The 18,812-nt window shown below is 54.2% G+C and overlaps 1 protein-coding gene across 4 annotated transcripts in view; it reads right to left on the reverse strand.

The window, feature by feature from the left end:
- Positions 1-17,766, reverse strand: part of SOX13 (SRY-box transcription factor 13) — a 45,069-nt gene extending 27,303 nt beyond the window's left edge. For 2 of the 4 annotated variants that reach the window (XR_013997749.1, XM_081121828.1), the window contains exon 1: positions 17,656-17,745. The gene's annotated coding sequence lies outside the window, so the exon portion shown is untranslated. Of the gene's footprint in view, positions 1-17,655 lie in introns of all 4 variants that reach the window. The other 2 variants (XM_081121827.1, XM_081121826.1) reach the window with 1 other exon arrangement.
- Between the last annotated feature and the right edge of the window lie 1,046 nt (positions 17,767-18,812).

Genomic DNA, 18,812 nt, shown 5'->3' on the forward strand with positions numbered 1-18,812 from the left:
AGAGTAACAGCCCCAAATACCTGGAGAGGAGTCCCACGTGCCAGATGCTGTTCTGAACACTTTTAATAGAACGCTTTCTATTGAATCCTTCCAACAGGCCTGCCAGACTGTCAACAGCATTTTACAGTTGAGGAAGCGGGAGCACAGAGAGACTAAGTAACACGGCCAGGGCCACACAGCACACCCATGGGTTGCATCTGAAGGAGGAATACTGTGCAGGGCTGAGGGAGGTGTCACAGCTGACAATCTGTCCCCACCACACTCTGGAGAGGTGCTCCTCCTCCTTCCCCAGATCCTACAGAGGCCATACTCATGACCCAAGGGAGGGGGCTGCCCCCACATCCAGGCAGGCCCCAGGACAGCCACACCATCTGCACCCCAGCACATGCCCCAACCACCACCCCAACTGCCACGATACTAACATAGGCTCCCACCTACTGGAGCCTCCTGTACTCCAGGCCCCATACTAAGTGCTGTGATACATACACACTCCACCGAATCCTTTTCAAAACCTTGTGAGGTATGAGTCTTTTCCCGCTTTGTAAATAAGAAAACTAGGCTCTAAGAATGTTCTGGTATTTGCCAGAAATCACACAGCTTAGAAGAGACAAAACCTGAGTCTGTCTGACTCCACCTTGTCCCCAGCCTCAAACCTGAGTCTGTCTGACTCCACCTTGTCCCCAGCCTCCTAACCCAAGGCTGCGGAGATGGAACCATCACCATCAGTCCTGGAGCCCTGGCCAACTTGGCTGAAGGGCTTTGTTCCCACAATGCAACTGGGTTTCCTAGGATTCTGTCTCACCTCCCCAGACAGATTACAGCTTCCCTGAGGACAGGGTCTGGTCTCTCCCCCGGCCTCACATTTTTGCTGCCTTCAAATCATGCCGAACCAGATCAAATCTGGTCTCTCCCCCAGTGGATTTACATAATGAGGGTTTAGGAAAGCTTATCCATTCCCTATCTCATTTGTCAAAAATATATCAAACCATCGCCTTTTTAGAAGACATCTAGGGTTTAGGAAAGTTTATCCATTCCCTATCTCATTTGTCCAAAATATATCAAACCATCGCCTTTTTAAAGACATCTAGAGATTACTATTCCTCAATCCTGAACAATATACATTTGCCCATTCATCGAGAACTGGCACGTGCTGGATTTCCCAGGAATACAAGCCACACTCACTCACTTGGGCCCCAGCGGGACCAAAGCCAAGGGCAGCATGGGTCAGGGCTGGGAGTGAAAAGGACCAGCCCCACTGCCCAGGGCTGCCCGCATGGCCCCACATCCTGGAAGCCCACTAGCCCTGGCAGGGAAGGGAAAGCGGTCTCGATTACCAGCTGGTTCGGCATGATTTGAAGGCAGCAAAAATGTCTTTAAGGAAAGAAAAAGAACAGGGGTCTGTTGGAATAAGTCAGAGAACACTGAGATGAGTTGCAGCCTGAATGAGTGAGCCCCATTCTGAAAGTTCTCTGAACCGTTCCCTGGTTCCTGATTGTCAACAAAGCGCTTGCTCCTGGCCTGCTCTGACCTCGGGGGGGGGGGGGGGGGGGGGCAGCCCACCTGCGCCCTCAGCCAAGGCCCTGGGTTTCCCCAGCAGGACTCCTCACAGCACCTGGTACAGAAGAGCCCTGCCACCAGCTGTCTTAGCAGGACTGGGGTTGCTAATGGAGCCCTACGTCCGGTGCTGGGCCCAGAAAATGTGCTCCACACACACTTTACTGAACTGCATCTCCGAGTTCACCCTTTCACGAGCCCCTGGCAAGAGGCTTGAGCTGGCCAGGGAGGAGGGTGTCAACCCGAGAACAGAGGACAAGTACCCACCGCAGGACTGAGTGGCCATCAGCTGTGTGAGGATAATAGTAAGATAACAGTCGGAACCTCGCAGCTGGAAACCAGGCCCATTCTCTCACTGCCCAGCATTCCTCCCCCTACGCTCCCCCCCCCATGCACACAATCCCTGCCCTAGCTCCTTCCAGAACCTCCGGCGAGTCTGCCCTTCCCAGCCACACGACGGGTACCAAGCTTGGGGACTGCTGGATTGCAGGATTCAACCACTTAGAAGGTCCACTCTCCTTAAAGCAGCCTGGGACCCTCCCAGCCTTGAGGCACCACCGACCCTGACCCTGAGAAATGGCCCCACTCCCCAAAGAAAGGCCAATGTAGCTACATCTGTTTCAAGCCAAACAGTTGGGAGGAGACTGAGGAGAAAACATGGGAAGAATAAGACCAACTTACATGAGGGGTGGATGGAGAAAGGGGACTTGCTTCCAGGAATGGGGACTGGTAACAACTGCAGGAAAGCGCGGAGGCCAGCCTGGTGGAGGGGGTGCCACAGGTGCTGCTCCTGCCCTCTCCATTGTCTTCCGGGACCCCCACATACAAATTGCACACACAGCCCAGGTACCCGCAGAGCTCTATCTCCTGCCCCAATCTCGCGGCCTCGCAGCTAAATTCCACCAGCTCAGCACTTTTGCAGAAAAGGGGGTTGTTTTGCTCGTGTGCCATTCTTTCCACAGAGGTGTCCGTGTGCCTGCTCCCCCTCTTCCGGGGTCCTCTCACACAGCTGCTCCTTTCCTTGTGGGGGTCTTCCTGGGCCCAGCCATCTCAACAAACTACAGCCACTGTTCCAAGTGTCAGTGCCTTGACTCTGTTTCACGGAAAAAATTCTGGAGCTGGAGGCCCAGGGGGCATGAGTGTGAGAAGAGAGCCCACTCATCCTGCTTTCAAGAGCCATCTGGGTTCAGGTGGGGATGCCATGCCATCCGGAAGGGCGTCTCCCCTTACAGAGCTGGGCTCAAACTAGCCCCGAACTAAAACTCCCTAGCACAAGCCAAGACACCACACAGTCAATCACAAAATTGTTGACCTGTCTTCTTTCCTGTCCAGCCTCTCACCATGGCCCCTAAGAGTCTCCCCAACACTGGAGAACAGAATGTGCTTGGCTAGAGACCTGGATGTCATAAATTGCTGCAAATAACAGATTCTCAATCTGAAAAACAAAATAACAGAAGGCCTGGCCCTTCCTTTCTGCTTCTCTGGTCCCCAACACTATTTCCTGCCAGGCCCAAAAGAGAAAGAAATGCCCCCTTTGGCCATAGTCAGAGAGGGAAATGGATTCCTACCACCCCAGGGCCTCCAGGGGCTCCCTTTTCCCCACCAGCCTCTCCAGTCATGGACACAAAAACCAGGCCCCAAGGAGCAACTTTTCTAAGTGTCCGGCACTGTGTACCTGTGTGCAAAGGCTCCCTGGTCGCCACCCACTGGTGAGGGCTGGCGCTGGGGAGTGGGGGGATGGCTGGGCCTGTATGTCCTTGCTGAAGAGCAGTGGCTGGTCCAGCCCTCAGTCCTCGCCCCAGGGAGGCAGATATATAGCAGGTGACCCAGAGCTGACTCTGTTCCCTGTCACTTGCCCTCTATGAGAGGGGTCAGGGAAGAAATGGGACAGAAGTGAGAAGGCATAAAGGAGATCAAAGAGCCAGAAGAAGCCATCTTTACAGAGAACAACAGTATAAAAGGCAAATCTGAATGTGCCTGGAGATAGATTATAAAGTTGTGTTCATTGTATTGGCTGTATGCAAACTGCATGCAAATATGTACACGGACCTTAAAAAAAATCCAAGTGTCACTGCTGCTCTTTCCGCTTCTCTCTCACTCAGGGCTACTGGGAAGCTGTCTGCCCACCTGGCCAGGGCGTCCCAGAGTACTGTGCCCAGCCACATCTCCCAGCATTCCCCTCTGCACCAAGTTCTCTTCTTGGCCTGACCTCACCTCACAGCCATCTGAGAAACCTGATGCAGAGGAAGAAAAGAAAACAGAGCTGTGCCCATGCCGGGCACAACTGAAGCGGCCAATGAGGGAGAGGACAATGGTGGCCTCAACCCAGGCAAACACCCTTCTGATTGGGTCTCAGGATGGGCTCTCTGCAAACGTCAGAAGACCCAGTGGGCTCCAGACATTCGTCAATGCCCCTCGCCCTTCCCATCACCAATCCCTCAAAACCAATGGCAGGAGGCCAGGGGCTCTGCAGCAAATTCCAGAGTGAGCTTCCTTCCACTTTTCCCCTCAAGGTCAAACACACCACATGGAACAGCTCACCCCTGCAGACGCACAGCCACTGTGGGACAAGGGAGGCCCACCGCTTGGACAAGATCCCATCTCCAAACCCGTCTCCTCATCCACAACATGGGCAGCGAGACACTCTCAGCCCTTCTTCCCTGAGCTAAGCGACACAGAGGGAGGCGCACCGGGAAGGCACTGGGCCAAGTGCAGATGCAGGACTGCAGAGAAGTGTCTGACTACACATCTGGAGTTTCAAACTGCAAGGAAACTGCCCAGGGTGGTTCTCATTGTCCTCCGGTATCTCTGACTCTACTGCCACAGCAGCACAGCATTCTCGCTTCACCCCGGGTGGGGTCGTGATGGGCCTTCCCAAGTTGCAGATGGGAAAAGCGAGGTTCCAAGAGGCCAAGTGACAGGCCTGAGGACACGCAGGCTGAAGCTAGACCAGGGCCTCGGTCTCGTCGGTGCCACCAGCCCTCAAACACCAGCTCCGCAGTCACAGGAAGATGTGAGAAGGCCTCTGAAGGGCTGCACCCGGAGGGAAAGGCAGGAGGGGGGCCCCACTGCCTGATGTACCGGGAGCAGCACCGAGACTGGAATCAGGGCGCCACAGCTCCTGAGGAGTCAGCTCCCTCCACTTCAGTCCAGCAGGCCCAGTGCTGCTCCAGGAAGGCCAATGTCTGTCCCCTCTGGTCCTGGGCTTCCCGGCCTGACGGATCTATCCACAGCCCATTCATTACCAGTTCGAAAATCGAAGGAAGGAGACACACAGTTGTTTCAATGTTACAGATATAGAGACCGAGGCCCAGGAAGGGTTCCAATGAGGGCAGGACCACACAGAGAGTGACCCTCACAGCCCCCGTTTACTGTGCAGCCAGGAACATCAGCCCTTGGCACACCGTTCTCTCTAATACTCATAATCGCTTGGCCCCAGGGGAGATCCCGTTATGCGGCTCAAAGAAATTAGGTAACTGGCCCAATATTGAGATTCCAAATCCAAAAGCTGCAAATCCAGAACTTTCTGACTCTAAAACTCAATGGTGTTTTCTCTAAACATTCCTGCTCCTCTGTAAGTTGAAGATTATTCCTGAGTGAGACTAAATTTTTCATAATGTAATGGTGTGGGGAGGAAGAAGAAAAACACTATGTGACAACCAAAATTAGCAGCTCACCCGGCAGTAAGCTGGAATGAGCCTAACATCTTTTGCCTGCGGTACCTGCCCTTCTCAGCCTAGCCGTGGCGAGCCTTCCAGCTATTGTCCTCACAAATCTTTAATATAGATATAAATATGCGCTCTGGGCTCTGGTTCACCTGGTGCCCTGACTAGAAGTTTTGTTCTTTTTTTTTAATATGTTCTTACTGATTTAAGAGAGAGAGGAACAGAGACGGAGAGACAGAAACATCAATGATGAGAGTCATTGATCGGCTGCCTCCTGCACGCCCCCTGCTGGCTATCAAGCCTGCAACCCGGGCGTGTGCCCTGACCAGGAATCTAACCGCAATCTCCTGGATCCTAGGTCGATGCTCAACCACTGAGCCACGCCTGGCCGGCTGTCCTACGTTCTTGGTAGGAAAACTCCTACACCTCACTCAAAGCCCAGCTCAAATGTTCCCCGCCTTCCTAAATCACTCTAATAATACTAGCAGAGTTGATTGTTCCTCCAGGGCGTTCCACAGCCCTTGGACATCCTGGTCTCTAGTACTTGACCAGAATGCAATTATTTTTTACCTGTCTACTTCCCAGGCTCTGGCTAGATTTGAGTCCCCGACTCTCTCTGAGACAGGGACAATAATGGCCTTCTCTTATATAGTTCTTACTATACAATAGGCATCACAGGAGGCATCTCTTCACACATTTAACTATCTCAACAGCCCCACCAGGCAGTGACTATCATCACCCCTATGTTACAGATGAGGAAACTGAGACTCAGAGGTTAAGTTACCTACAAACGGCCACACAGGCAGTGGGCTCCAGAATCTGCCAACTTGTACCGGTACTGTATTATTTTTCCTTGCCTCCTCCACTCCAAATACAGTGCTTGGCACATGGTAGGTGCTCAGTAAAGGTTTGTTTCATAAAGAGGTACGGAGGGAGGAGAGTGCTGCTGCACCCCAGCTACCTCCAGCCCCAAGTCCTACCTGGAACCCTCATGGCCCAAATCTCCCTACTTGTCGCCCCACCTTCCATCACTACTGACATTCAGTGCTTCTTGCCTCCCAAAAGCACCAGGTGCCTTTCCCATCTCCCATCCTGTTCCTCCTTGGGCACCCCAGTAGGGGTGAGGAGTCTTGCAGGTTTTCCAGTGGGGAAACAGACTATGGCCTCGAGATGGGTGGGGCTAGTGGGGCAGACTCTCCCTGCACCCCACCTTCCCACACCCAGTCAGGGCTGGTTTTACCTTGTCTCAAGCAAGAAAAAACAAGCACCAAGAGGCAGGGGGAGTCTGGAGGTCAGCACCAGCCCCTCCCTCACTCCCAGCGCCCCCTGGCTGACCTGACCACTGGTCTTGGGCTTGGAGGAGGGGGACTGCTCCCTGGGGCCAAGGGGGAGGAGACAAGAGGTCCTTTGTGTCTGCAGTGCTCCTGAGACACCTGTTCTCCCTCCTGCCTGCAGCCTCCCTCCTGGCCAGCCTGTGTGCGGCCTTGTTTATCCTGCAGCCCTGGCAGCCAGGCCCAGCCTGCTCCCAGCGTGGGGCTCGGCAGCCCCTGCCAGCACCTGCCCAGTCCTGGCAGCCCTGGAGGCTGCTGGCCAAGCACAATCACCCTGCTGTTGACACAGTTGTTGATTTTCAGGAGGGCAGGGAGGGACGGGAGAGGGGGAGAAAAGCAGCAAAGGCATTTAACGCCAGCCTGGTTAATTTGCAGTTGGCCCAGGCAATCCTGCAACCACCCCCCAACCCGCACCCCTTCCTCCGCAGCTGCCTAGGAGACGCTTGGGCTTCCAATACCTGGGCTGCTTGGGCCACACACCACAATGTGCCTAAGTCCCACCTGAACCCGCAGACACCATAGGCGGCCACCCCCCCAAATCTATGCTCCCGTGTGCCGGCACACACAACTCATAGCTGAACAAGGCCTCTGGGTGCCAGGAGCCCTTAGCCACCCTGTCATCTAATGCCCTACACTGCCCCTCCCCCAAAGTCAGGATGACCATCTGACACGGGCATGGAGACCCAGATGGGGCCCTGGGAGACAGGGGGATCTGCCCTTAAAACCTTCTCTTCTGACTTGTTCTTGCCAAGCTATCTCTTCCTTATTCTCCAGGTCTTTATGTTTCCTCTTACAGGGAGCCTTCCCTGACTGCCCAAATCTGGGGGTGGTGTCCCTCTTGGATGCTCCCGATGTACTCTACCCTGCACCTCCCTACCTTCACTTTTGTCCGTCAGTATCTAATCAATTATTTACTTCCCTTTATCTTCCTCCTAACTGTGTAATGGCTATGCTGGTCTCACAGCCCCAGTGGAGCGGGTACAGCCTCGAGGTGGGCGCTCCCTATGTGTATGCCGAGTGGATGGGTGACCTGGGCAGGCCCCCGCATGCCCAGACATCCACTCCACCTCCACGCCTTCCCACTCTGTCAATCACCTCCTGGAATAATAAGGCCCATGGCTGGTTAAAAGGCTCAAGCGCTTCAGGAGTACCTATTAATTTGTCACCAGCAGGTGAACTTAGATCAGTAAATCCAATTAGCCAGTTATCGAAGAGCAGGATCCTGAAGAGTAAGGGATGGGTGAGTTTTCATGAAGGGAGGAGGGAGAGGAAGAAAGAAGACAGGGAAGACCCTTTGGGTTGAAGACCAGCAGAAGGGCCTGGCCTAGGGGCTGTCCTCAGGTGAGGCAGGAACTTGTCCTCCCCATTTGCCCTGTCAGTCTTTCCTGCCCCATCCTAAACCCAACCAGCCCCGACTCGGGAATCACGGGGTCCTTTGTACCTATGGCGAACTATCCAGCCAGAACTCTGACTCCACAAAGAAGGCAGTGACTGTCCAACTCTAGACCCTCTCTCTAAACTGCCTGACACATGCCCACACTTGCACACAAGCCCTCCCCTCAATTCTGGATCCCAAGCTCTGTGTCAATCAATGCCCAGAAAGGGGTAACCAATAGCCAAGAATCACCTCCAGATTGGGGGGTGTCATGTTGAGGAGGAGTAAGGTTCTCAGGCCAGGTGGTGGAAGAGAAGGGAATTTACATTATGAAAACCATCAGTCCCAATCTCACACTTATCAGATAGCTATCATCGAAAAGACAACAAATAACAAGTGTTACTGAGGATATGGAGAAAAGCGAACCCTCATATGTTGTTGGTGAGAACGTAAATTAGTGCAGCCACTATGGAAAAAATATGGAAGTTCCTCAAAAAATTAAAAATAGAACTACAGTATGACCCAGCAATTTCACTTCTGGGTACTTACCCCCCAAAAAGCAAAAACATTAATTTGAGAAGACATATGCACACTTAGGTTCATTCTTGCAGCATTATTTTCTATAGCCAAAATATGGAAGCAACCTACGTGGCTACCGATAGATGACTGGACAAAGAAGAGGTGGTACACACATACAGGGGAATACTGGCCATGAAAAGACTGATATCTTGTGCCATTCGCGACATGGATGGACCTAGCGCACATTATGCTAACTGAAATATGTCAGAAAGACAAATACCATTACCTTTTATACGGAATTGGCAAAAGTAGGTTTACAGTCTTTCGTACGGAAAATAATACAATAATTAATAAACAACACAGGAATAAACTCTGTGTTTCACGTACTCACAGCTGTAAACCTACTTTTGCTCACCCCATATGGAGCATCTAAAAAACAAACTAAATGCATAAACAAACGAAACAGAAACAAACTCAATAGAGAAAACAGACTGATGGCTGCCAGAGGGAGGGGGTTGCAGGGCTGGGTGGAAAAGGGGAAGCAGATTAAGAAGTCTGAACTCCCAGTTATAAAATAAGTCAGGGGGTGGGATATATCACATAAGGAATCGAGTCAATAGCATAATAACTATGTGTGATGACAGATGGCTACTAGGCTTAGTGGGGGATCACTGTGTAAGGTATATAAATGCTGGATCACTACGCTGTACATCTGAGACTAATAATAATATTGCATGTCAAATATAAGTAAAAATAACATTTAAAAATTGAAAAACAACAGCAGCAGCAGCAACAAGACACAACTGTTAGTCCCTGATGCCTTGAGCCAGTTCCAGCAGGGCCATCAGGGGCAGCTGCACAGACTGGGCACAGCACACCTCGAAGAGCCCCGTTCACGGAGACTGACACTTGTTACAGTAATTCTCTGGCAGGTAGCAGTCAAGTTCATCCCTTCACTTCCTCAGATACCAAAGAGAAAACTCTCCTGCTGCATACCTCTACCCCAGGCCAGCTGTGACAAATCCCCTGCCTCTGTTCTCTGACCCTGTTTCCTGGCTAGGGTACCAGTGAGTGAAGGCTGAGCCCATCTCCCGAACCAAGAGGAGAGGCCTCCCCTCCCTGCCCCACTAGCCCCAGCTAGGAGATCCCTCTGACCCCACCACTAACTCTCCCAACCACTCCTCGCTGGCCCCTCACCCTGGCGAGACTCCCGCACCATCCACTACTGGTTGAGGGGGCTGTGGTCTCAAGCTCAGTAGGAGAAAGCTGAGCTCACAGAAACAGAAGGAGGGAAGGAGGGTGATTGCCCACTGCCTGCTGCTCTCCGGATAGACTGGGATTGAGCCCCCAGTTATGTGGGACCCAGAGGCTCTGGGGGACTGGAGCTCAAGGAAGAGGGAGGAGAGGAGGGCGTCCTCCTGCCTGTCCTCAGCAAGGCCCCTGCCTGGCTCTCTTTCTCTGCCTCCCAGTCCACTCTTTCCCCTTTCCTTCTTGGTCTAATGTCTCCACAGTCTCCCTGGGGCTCTCAGAGGCACCGCCTGGTCCCCCAGGGGCCAGAAGGGGCTGACCAAGCCCCCACCTGGCTGCCTGTACACATGCATGCATGCATACCCTCTCCACCAGCCAAGAAAACGGGAGCCAGGCAAACAGGAGAAATGGCAGGAGCTGGAGGGGCCACTCCCTTCTTTCAGCAGCTCCCTATTTACTCCCCACTCCCCTCACCCCACCTGCGTCTGAGGGCCTGGGTGTACCTGTCTGTGCTCAGGCTTCCTTCCAGCCCCTCCCCACTAACCTTCTATCCCCCCTCCTTCCCCACCCACCTCACCCTTCCAGGGACAAGCCTCACAGAGATGACTGAATGACTTCAGGCGCTTTCAATAGGGAGGTGAGGGGCAAGGTTTCAAGAGGGCTTCACACCCCACACCCTGAAACAAAACTCTCCTCACTCTCCACTCTAAGCAGGGCGCAGGACCTGCCTTGTGTGGCCAGGCAAGAGTTAAATTTTTTTTTTTTTAATCCTCATCAGAGTACATGCTGGGTGGCGTGGGAGCAGGGAGAAACATTGATGGGCTGCCCATTGATGTACATGCCCCAACTGGGGACCGAACCCACAACCCAGGCATGTACCCTGACCCAGAACCTAAACGGCAACCTTTTGGGGCACAGGACAGCGCTCAACCGAGCCACTCCAGCCGGGCAGGAGTTCATTCTTTGGCGTCACTGTGAGGGCAGCTTAAGCCAGGGCTTCTCTGCATGTCCTACCTCCTCCCAGGTGCCAAGGCCAAAGCAGGAGGCCTCAAAGGCCTGGGTACCTGGGCCACCCAGCCCACCATGGGGCCCGCTCAACTGTCACCTGAGAGTGTTAGTCCAGTCTCACAGGCTCCTTCTCAGATTTCCAGTATTACCTCTCCAGAGAGTGAACTGATGACTACTTTTTCTGTCTCACTGTCTGGCAAGTCTGGATATATTTTTAAATCTTTTCCATTCTGATTACAAAAGTACACTGTTGGACTACTTTTGGAAACTATAGAAATATAGAAATAAGAAAATAAGTATGAACCAAATTTTTAAAAGTCAACAAAGCTTTTGGTCCAGGGCAGGCGAGCCCGGCTATGGGAATTGGGGGCGATCTGCTTTGCCTATTTCACCCTGGCCTCTAATTGGCCACCACCCTCATCTTGGACTTACAAGGAAACCCCCCACCCCTAGCTTTCCCTTCAAATGGCTGGACCTGGACCACCATGGCATCCACCTCTGCTCCAACTCAGCACAGGTTCTGGGACAGCCAGGGGTACCTCTAGTTGTGCCAAGGAACTGGACCCAGCCCCAGGGTCCCCCACCCCCTGTGGAGGGGCAGGAGGGGGCCAGGACCAGGCCCTCAGGGAACCAGTTCTCACCCCATCCTGTTCCACAGGCTGCACATTCCATTCTGAGTCAAGCAGGGGCGGGGATGGGGGAGGCAGGGCCAGGGGAGGAGACCAGCCTGGCCTCCTCTGGGGCGGATCCCCCAGGGAGCTCCAGGCCTGGCAGGGATCACAGACCTAAACCACCAGGGGAAGGAGGCCAAGAGCTGCCCAGTCTGTGGCCCCTTCCTGGTCTCCTCTCCTCAAGTTTAAATACTGACATTCACCCAACCCTGGACATCTCCCCAGAAAACACAAAGGGGACAAGGTGGGGGGTTAACACTAAGCCCCTCCCGGCCTAGGCTGTTTATGGGGCTCCGTGCCAAGGCCATTCAAATGCTAAGGCCACTTCTTTGGGGAGGGGAGTCTAAATGCCGTGTTGTGTATCAAGGGCAAGGGAACTGAATTCAGATTTCATGGCCTGTGGCCTGTGTCAGGCTTCCCGGAGTGACCGAAAGCACCTGGGTAGTGATGTTATTTAGGAAAAAAGTTGGCAGCTGAAGAGACTGTCCCCACTTCTTCCTGCCTCTCCTGTACCACCCCATACACACTTCTCCCTCCACTCAAGCCCCATAAAACGTTTCTGGCTGGAACCCTAAACCTTTTGGTACAAATCTCAGCCCCTGCCCTAATGTGTACACTAGAATTGAGATGACAGGTTACACACAGCACATCCTGGGCTGCGCCCAGGCCTTGGGTTTGCCCACAGATGACCTTGAGAGGAGGCAGGGAAGCCCTGGCCACTTCCTCCTCACCTCACAGCCTCTCAGAGGTCTAACCAATGGTGCTGTCCCATCTCTGGGACCATCCAAATCCTCCCTTACAGCACCTAGGAGAGAGCAAGGGGGCATCCCTTACAGCACCTAGGAGAGAGTAAAGGGGCTGTGAGCTTTTGGCCCCTCCCAATAAGGCAGGTCACAGCACCAGAGGTGTGTTCAGGGGCAGGGGAGCCCAGAACATCCCTGGAGTAACAGAGAGGTTCCAGGCTGTGGACTACACAAGGTGGACAGAAACCTTTTCCTGGGGGAGCCCCAAGGGCCTTCATCACTGTGTGGCTTGAGCAGAGATGGACGCATGAGTCTCTGGGCTAGGTCCATGGCACTCAGGCTGGAAAGAACACTCACCTGACTCCACCCCACCCTTAGGAGGGAACTACCCTTTCACTGCTGCTCAGAGAAAGTATTTGAACTTTTTAAAGAAACTGTGTCACCTCTGACCAAAGAAACTGGAGGAGGTTGAAGGTGGCCCTACTGAGCTGGCCTAGAACAAATCTCCCAGTCAAGTCTTTCCAAGGAGCTGGAAGAAAGACCAAGGAAGAGGCAGTCAAAATGGGGTGGCCCCAGCCCTGGCCGGGTAGCTCAGTTGGTTAGAGTGTCATCCCGATACGCCAAGGTTGCTGGTTCGGCTCCTGTCAGGGCACGTACAAGAATCAACCAATGAATGCATAAATAAGTGGAACAACAAATCGCTCTCTCTCTCTCTTTCTCTCTCCCCCCCTTCTTCTCTAGCTAAAAATCAATGAATACTTTTTTTTTTTAATTTCAAAAATTTTTAAAGACTTCCATCCAGGGTATGTCTTCCTGTTTGGGGACAGAGAGATGGCAGGAGCTGTGAAAGTGATCCTCATGGGCCCTGGTTTCTCGCCCGGTAAAAGGCACTGTGACAACCTACCTGGCTAACACATCTGGGTTCCAGGAAGGGGACCAGCAAAAGGTGAGGATCACAGAGGGTTCCAGCAGGAGTGAGCCCTACTAACCAAACACTGAGCACAGAAATAATTCCCATTCAAAGCACGATTTGCTGTGGGCCTGGCCAGGCCTTCCCAGCACAGAGCCCTTTGCAAACACTCAGCTTGGCCCCTGAATGTGGCTGGGGGAGGGGCACAGGGGCACAGCTGCATTTGAATTCCACTTTTTCCAGAGGCATCAGCTTCAGCTTCCTAGTGACTTACTCAGGGCACTGCCCAAAAAGGGCCAATCTCAAAGCACCCCCAGAGAAGAGAAAACCTTTGTAGAATCAAGTGTAGCCCAAGTAAACACTTGTCCGGCAATAGCAAACTCCAGACCCTCACCATTCACAGAGCCCTACTACAGACGTGAGCCCTCTATGTTCTCAGAGACAGGGATTCTCACTGTTACTGTCCCATTTCACAGTTGGGAAAATGGAAGCTCAGAGATGTTATGTATTGCACATGCCCTGCAGCTTTAAAGCCTTCTCACTTTACACGTCATGTTGCCCTGAATCTGCTAATTATCAAAGTAGTAAAATATTCAGGGAGGGCCCCCCCATCCCTACTAGGAGTTAAGATGGGGTGAGAATGTAGCTGAAATCTGAGTCATCTCCAAAGCCAAGGCAGCATTGGAAATGGTCCTTCACCATCACTGATTCCCATGCTCCTGATTACAAAATCTGAGTTGGGGTGAATGCCCTCTCTAGGCACCAGCAGAGCATCATGATATCAGGCAATGGTGTGTTAGTGAGACCTATTGGCTCTACCTCCAGAACAATTTCCCGCTGGCCCACCCTAATCCAAGACATCATTTCAACTCAGAATCAGCCTCCTAGCGGCCTCTCTGCTTCTATCCTTGCTCCCCCTCAAGTTATCCTCTCCTTAGCAGCTGAAGCAATCTTTTTAACATTTTTTTCCACTTATAAAAGCAGTTCCGGACCATTGTATTAGATTGGAAAACTCAACAGAAGATATAAAAGGAAGTAAAAATCACCATATGTCCAGTATCTAGAATTAACCTCTGTAAAAAGGCAGCCTTCTAGTTTCCTGTGTGCATCATGCACATGGGTAAACATATAATTATCTTTACAAAACTGGTACTATACTATATCTTTTTATATCATTTTTTACACTTTTTATTATATAGTTTCCACATTATAAACAAACTATTCTTTTTTTAACTATGCTTTTTGTTTGGTTTTTTTTGGGGGGGTTATAGTTGATACATGCATATGGCACTACAATTAGAAAGGACAAGAGTCTACAGTGAAAACACCATTTTTCCTCCATCCCATCCCTCAGCCACCATTTCCCTCCCCTGGGGCAACTCTGATTACCATTTCTTGTGTACCAAACCATCTTCTAAAACCATAAATCAGATCGTCACTCCCTACTTAAACCTCTCCAATGGCTTCCACTGCCCCGGCCATAAAATCCAGGCTCCTAGCCAGTCCGTCCTACCAGGTCCCTGTGACCAGGCTCCGTACTCCTCTGATTTCTCATTTGCTCCTCCAGCCACATTGCTGTTGCAAACCCTGTTCTGGCCTCAGCAAGTTTTCATTGGCTTTCTTCAGGTTTTTGTGCCACTGGCTCCTCTCATCCTATAGGCCTCACTGAGCTGTGCTCTCCCCAGGGCTGCTTTCACCGGCCTCCCAACCTAGGGCCACGCCTGCCCACCCCCCACACATATGTTCTCTATCATATCACCCTGTTGTATTTCTTTCACATCACATAGTATCTAATATTGTCTTGGTTGCTTATTGCAAATCATTGCCTGTCGCCTCCACTAGAAAAAAGTATCCCTGAAGGCAGGCACACTGTTCACCCTTGAAGCCCCTCTGGCACATAAAGGTGTTCAACAAATTTCTGTTAAAGGAACAAATGGGGATGGCTGCACTGGCTGGTTCTCATCACTGAATGCCCACTTGCAGGATCTCCAAGCACCAAGAACCCATCACCTGGCCATCCTCCTTCATGCCTGGAGTGGCAGTTAGAGGGTCAGAGAAGGGAAAGAAAGAAACCCAGTGTGAGACAGTGTGGGTGGCAAGCAGCCGCCTGCTCTTCCCGTCATCCAGCTCAGAATCCAGAATCAAAAGAGCTGTGACAAACCCAAATTCCTAGAAAATACTCTACACGCAAATGGAAAGTTGGAAGTGAAACTGTGGACCATCGTGTACCCAAAATCCCATATCCATTCTACCCAGGCAGCTGGGAATGTTCCAGGTTCCCAGGTGAGCAGCTGCAACAGGCAACACAGATGCTGCCTTCCCCAGGAACAGCCCAGCCCATTCCACCTGACTCTTCCCCCGGGGCAGAGACACCTGGGCTCCTCTCTGGAAATTCACCCAGCCCCACAGACACAAATGCACATCCAATCCATGAGCCAGCAGCCCATGCCCTGCACTCAGGGGATGCCCTGTGCGACACTTCCTTCCTGGGGCCTGATTTCCACTGAGGACACTGCACTTGGGCCAAGATTGATTTTTTTTAAAAAGGACGGAATGACGGGTCTTTCACAAAAATTGTGAAGGAAGAGAGGGAGGAAGGAAGGGGGGCAAGAAAGAAAAGATAAAAGACTTAGCAAGAGGGAACTAGAAAAAGGGTAAAGGGGGATTGAGCAAGCCGAAAACAGGAAAGGGTGAGAAGTGTGAGGTTTCTTCCTTCCCAGAAGTGGACAATTATTGTAATTGATTAAATGAGCACAACCCCAAAGTGCTCTTGTGGGCTCTGTACAAGGTCAGGGTAGTAATAACGACAAGAACAGCTAACATTTCCCAGCACTTACTATGTGCCAGGCACTGTTCTATGAACAGGGCTTTATTAAGACTTTTAATCCTCAAGACCACCTTATGGGGTAGGTACCGTTCATGGTAAACCCATTTTACAGACAAGCAAAGTGAAGCACAGAGCAGTAAGATTAAATTGCTCAAGATCACGTTGCCAGTGACAATCCCTAGGCTCTAACTCCAGAGACTTGGCTCTTAACCACTAAGCTATAGGTGGCTTTGAGTGGTCCGATTACAGGGGTCCCTACCCTCCTGGAGCGCCTGCCTTCCAAACCACCACCCCTTAACTAATTATTAGATACCAATTTCGAAGATGTGTGCATAACTCTGTCCATTCTGCGTAAGGGAAAATCTAGAAAAGTTAAAGGACTCGCCCGAGCTCACGCTGGTGGGGAATTAGGACCAAAATGTGCTGAACCCCAGCATCTGAAGCGCCGCTTCCTAAGGGAGCCCAGGGGAGGCCAGGGTCCCTGGACTGTCCTCCCAGAGCGGCCGCGAGCTCTCCGGCCGTCTCTCCAGACCCCTCACCAGCGCCGGGGCGCCCTGCCCGGAAATTCCCACAGAGTCCGAGCGAGCTTCCCAGGCAAACTCCCCGGCTTCCTCCCGCCGGCCCGGACGCGGCTGCCAGGCGCGCCGCCGGAGTCCTCGCAGCTGCCGCGCACCCTCGGGGGCGGGGGCCGCCGCTCGCGCGCCGGGGTCCTCCCGGAAAGGTCCGGGGCTGAAGTTCAAAATTCACTTCCCGCCCAGCGCGGCTCCGGCCCCGCCCGCGACTCTGCGGCCACCCCACGGCCCGGCCAGCCCCCTGCCCCCCAGCCCCAGCCCCAGCCCCAGCGAGGCCGCCCGGCAGCTGCCCGGCCGGGTCTCGCAGCTGGAGACCCCGCGGGCGATCCCTGCGCGTCTCGGGACTCCAAGCAGAGAGTGCGCGCGCGCGCGTGTGTGCGTGTGTGTGTGTGTAGCTGTGCGTGTGTGTGCGTGGGGGGGGTGTAGCTGTGCGTGTGTGTGTGTGTGTGTGTGTGTGTGTGTGAAGCTGTGTGTGTGTGAAGCTGTGTGTGTGTGTGTGTGTTTACGTACCGAACGCGCGGGGTGGGAAAACAATGGCGAACCGCTGGGAACGGAGTGACTAGCCCCCCGCCCCCCACCTCTCTACCCCCCGCACGATTTGCGCAGACGGTGAATCGGGATGAAAAGGTTCACCTACGACATTCCCAAGGAGGGAGATGGGGGTTCGTAGGAAGAAGACTCGGTGGTAGGTGGGAGGGGGTGAGACAGGAGCAGCCCGAGCAGAAAACAAACAGGATGCAGCGCCCGGCTGGTCGGTGGGGGAACCGACCTGGAAGGTGGGAAGGGTGGCTTTGGCCGGAGCCCCGCACCCCACACACCAGGGCTGGGCGGGGCGGGGCGGGGGGGAACCTCTGTCTCGGCGCCAGCACCCGAGTCCCACTCGGGGCGCTCACAGGTCGCTTCGGCTTCCTGCTGGGAAGTCCTTGAACTGGGCGAATGGACAGGATGCGGTGAAAGACCTGGGGACCCCGCCAGCTCGGCTCGCGCGGGGCGCACAAGCACAGCCCCCCGCAGCCTCCCACGGCCTCACCGGCGGCCACCCCTCTCCCAACGACCCTGTCTCCGCCCGCGAGGAGCCCCCACCGGCGGGCGATGCCGGGGTCGGGAGGGGGTCCACCCTTCCTCGGAAAACTTTGCATAGAATGGAAACTCGCAGAGATGGGAGCCGGCGTGTGCCCAGAGCCGTGGGGGCGCGAGTGTCAAACTTCCGAGGGCGGGAGGGGAGCACTTACTACTCAGCCGGGCGCCGGGCTCCGGCTCCGCGCCGCCGCTGCTCCCGCAGCTCCTCCGGCCGGCCTCGCGCTGGCGCCCGGGCTTCCCGCTCACATGCCCCGCCACGCAGCGACCGGGCGCGGGGCTGGGAGGGGCACGCCCCCGCCGTCGGCCGGGACTCGCTCGGGACGCAGGGCCGGCCGGGTGCGCGCCCGGAGACCCGCCGCCGTCCCGGGCGGGGCGCTCCGCGGCCAGGCCGCTCTCCGCCCTCTGCCCTCCGCCCTCCGCCCTCTGCCCTCCGCTGCGGCCGTCTCCCTGCCTTCCGCGGTCCTGCCCCGGACTCGCCCGGACGCGGCGCCGGCCCGCCGCCCGGCTCTCCGGCCCTCCGGCCCCGCGCCCCGCGCCGTCCGGAGCAGGGCCTCGGCGGCTGACCGCTGCGCCCGGCCTGGAGCGGCCGACGCGCCGGCGCGGGTGCCGGGACCGCGCTCCCACTTCACTTCCCGGCCGGGACCGGCAGCCCGGCGCTCGCGGCTCGCGGCGGCGAGGCGACTCCACAGCCTCAGAGGAGAAAGAGGGAGGGAGACGGAGCGGGCAGGGGAGGAGGAGGGAGGAAGGGTGGGGAGACGGAGGAGGGAGGGACGGAGAGTTCCCTCCTCCTCCCTGCAGCCAGGTCCATCCTGGCATCAACAGCTGGAAACCTCTGGTGGAAAGGGGCGAGCTAAGAGGCTGAGCCGCGGGGGTGCATGGGGGTGGAGAGGACGGAAAAAACACGTGGGTCTGCCCACTCCCACGGCCCAGGAGTGAGGGTCCCTACAGAGCTCTTAGCTCTTTAGGGCAAGACCCAAGAAGTTGTCCACCCAACTCCCTGCATCCTTCAGACAGATAGACTCAGTTTAGGGTTTTTAAAACCCCCATTTCAGAATCTCCCTCAGGAACCTGATCCCACCTGCAGCTAAACAGCTTTCTAATGTTTCAGACCAGTCCCTAGTCCTGTCACTTTGCAATCATAAACAAGTCCTTTTTCCCCCTGACCTGTTCTATAGAGGGGGACGGATTCCTCTAATTCAATGTATATTTTAAATATCTGCAATATGCCTGGTCCAGCTGGGTGCAGGGGACACCGGGATGAAAGAGAGAGTGCCTTGCCCTTTCCGGATTCCCACTTTGTGAAGGAAAC

This window comes from Miniopterus schreibersii, assembly GCF_964146895.1.
Source record: "Miniopterus schreibersii genome assembly, chromosome: 19".
NCBI lineage: Eukaryota > Metazoa > Chordata > Mammalia > Chiroptera > Miniopteridae > Miniopterus > Miniopterus schreibersii.